Here is a 3,109-nt window from a genome sequence, read left to right on the forward strand (position 1 = left end):
TTGAGCAAACGCAAATTCTAGGGAAGCAACAAGAACCTCGGGTAACAGATTTCATCTGTCACCCGCATAAATAATTTTCAGCAATAGATCTCATCTACTACCTAATTATATTATGCAATACCCATACATCTCCATGTATTCTAGATCGAAACCTGCATCTACGCATAGCACGGCTCTTGATGCCACTGATGGGGAATGCGACAGAAAACAAAATTTTTCCGACCTATGCACCAGCCCAGGACCACTATGGAGACTGCATACATGGTTTGATCTTTTTCGTTACCGACTCGTAGCGCAGCGGGAAGTAGAGTCGATGACGATCGGCGGTGCAGATCCCCGCAGCTCGGATTTACAACCTCCCAACCGCGAGGATGTATACCCTCATCTGCTCCTCAGACAGCCCTCCGGGAGGTGGTCGAACAGCCCCCCGGACGGTGTCGCGGACAGCCCTTCGGGAGGACCTTCGAAACTCGAACGGTCACTCGAACAGCCCTTCGGGAGGACCTTCGAAACTCGGACGGTCACACGGACAGCCCTTCGGGAGGCACTCACGAACTAAGACCGAAACTACGATCTCTCTACAGAGTTGCACACATACGGTGTCATCTATCCGGCAGGGCTTCGCCGTCCAGAACTAGTTCCTGCCGGAACCCAGATAGCCTTACGGCTCTACGAAACTCTTTTCGTGGGAGGGAGAGAAGAAGCCAGATAATGCATGGCATGTGTATGAGAGCAAGGGATGAGTGTGGAGGGCTGCCCCTCCACCTCTATTTATAGGAAATCCCAAGGGGTAGGGTAGTTTCACAAAAAACCCAAAATGCACATGAATGAAGTCCTTCCACAAGGACCTAGGAGTGAAACCAAGGAACAAGAGGGTCCCCAAGGGGGGATACCCCATGTGGCCGGCCACACCCCCATGAGGGGCCCAAAAAATGGCTCCTATCCATCCATGTCATCCCCAAGATCTTTTGGAGCAAAGCCCCAAAAGGTGGCTTTCCATAAAGTAACCATAAAGCTGATTTTCACTATTCACGACGACATTTTTCAGCGTCTGATCGAACTGAAAATATTTATGTGGGCTAAGAACATTTCCAGTACCCACTAAAATGATTTTCAACGCGTTCCGAAACAATTCCGGTTTTAGTGATTTTCATCTGCGAAACGCATCTGAAGTGGCTCCGGCAGCTCCGGAACATTTCCGGTTTTTATCTCAGAAAATTCCAAAAAGCTTCCAGAATGATTCTGGCATCCTCCAAGAATTATCAGGCATGTGCCGAAACCAATTTGACTTAATGGTGTATCCCGAAACAACTTTTCGGTATCATCGAAACTTATCCGATGACCTCTCTCTGCGGTACGATTCCGCTGTCCGAAACTTTTCGGTGTCCGAAACTTTTTCGGTGATTTTCTCTCAGACTCCCTGTCTAGTATTCAGCAGATAGATGACCCTTAAGCGTGTGACCCTATAGGTTCGGTGAAGTATAGACATGACCCGGAACCCCTTCCGATCAATGATCAACATCGGAGCCGTGGACACCCATATTGACCCCTATACCCACACGAATAAATATTCGAGTGAACCTCCAGTTGCCGTGTGCTATTCCTGTTGCTTCGCGATATGTTACAAATACCCGAGGTGAGACATGTTGGCATTCCCGTGGATCAACAACTTGTCCACCATGCTAGTTACCTCGTTACCGGTATTGTTCTCTTTTCTCGTTATCGTGTTCCGGCATCCCCGTGATCAAATCACAAAGTGTCTGGCCAGACGATGATGGATACCGTAACACCGAGAAGGCCCAGAGATATCTCTCCATCGTCGGAGGAGCAAATCCCAATCTTGAGCTATCAAGTTACTTGACACACTTTTCCATGAACCCATAAGCCGCCGTAATAGCCACCCATTTACGGATGACGTTTAACAAACCCCAAAGTTCATGAAGCAAGCATGAAGAAACTCGATACTCTCATGGTCTAAGGAATCATGCAAACGTTAACCATCTCTGTGTTATGTACCAATAAACTTGTGACGAATGAATCTCATAGCATAACATCAATCCGGGTCGATTCAACACAAATGTTCTCTTAACATTGTGCACTCAAAGTTGCTGGCATAGACATGCCCATGACCAGGAAAACAGAATCATCATGCAACACTTGAGCTAGTCTTAGAGGCCAGACTAGGAATACTTCTTACCATTTATTATTCCACACGTGCATTTGAGTCTTCCTCCGAGCCTCGTGGGTATTGTAGACTCAGAGAATCATTGCAGTTATAGCATGGAACATAAACATAATTATGAACTCGGAGATAAATAATATCATTTATTATTGCCTCTAGGGCATATCTCCTACAGCGCCGCCGTGGCCGCGCCCAGCACGGGCTCGTCCGCATTTCCTCGTATGGTGCTACCAGAGTCGCTGCGCACGTCTGCCACGCACCCGATTCCCGACTTCCACGTCTATCCGTAAGCCTCTAGCTTCTCCAGGGAATGCTCGGCGGAGGTGGGCGTGGTGGCGCCGTCCACTCCCGTGCTCGCGCCGATGTCCATCGACCTCAATGCCACGCCGGTGGCCGGTGCTTCATCCTCCGGAGGGGCGAAGGGAAACGCCCGCGGGAAATGCCAGCCGACGTGCTCCCCGGCGCCCGCAACTTGTTCGACAGAGTGCCGTCGACCGGCGACGACGAAATGACCAACCATTCCATCATCGAGAACATCATCTTCGAAGGTAGTGTGGCGGCTTCTGGCTCCGCTGACGGTGCTACCGCGGCTACCTACGATCCCGATGAAACCCAAAGCCAAGACAGCCGAGCTTCATTCACGCCGGCAACCTATGATCATCTGGCATGCACGACTCCTTCATGGGAAATCAGGTCGGCCTGGACGGTTTTCTGCTCGACCATGAGTTCCTGGAGGACTATGGCCTCGAGGAAGAGGATCAAATGGGCATCAACGAGGAGCCTTTGTTCGAGGACAAGCTCGCCAACCATGCCGCCGGGGCGAAGACGAAGCGCAAGAGAAAGCGGATGAAGGCATACACACCGTCCGAGGACAAGCTTCTTTGTGAGTGTTGGAGGGACATTGGGCAAGACCCCAAGGCCAGCGCC

This window comes from Aegilops tauschii, chromosome 2 (genome assembly GCF_002575655.3).
Source record: "Aegilops tauschii subsp. strangulata cultivar AL8/78 chromosome 2, Aet v6.0, whole genome shotgun sequence".
Classification (NCBI taxonomy): domain Eukaryota; kingdom Viridiplantae; phylum Streptophyta; class Magnoliopsida; order Poales; family Poaceae; genus Aegilops; species Aegilops tauschii.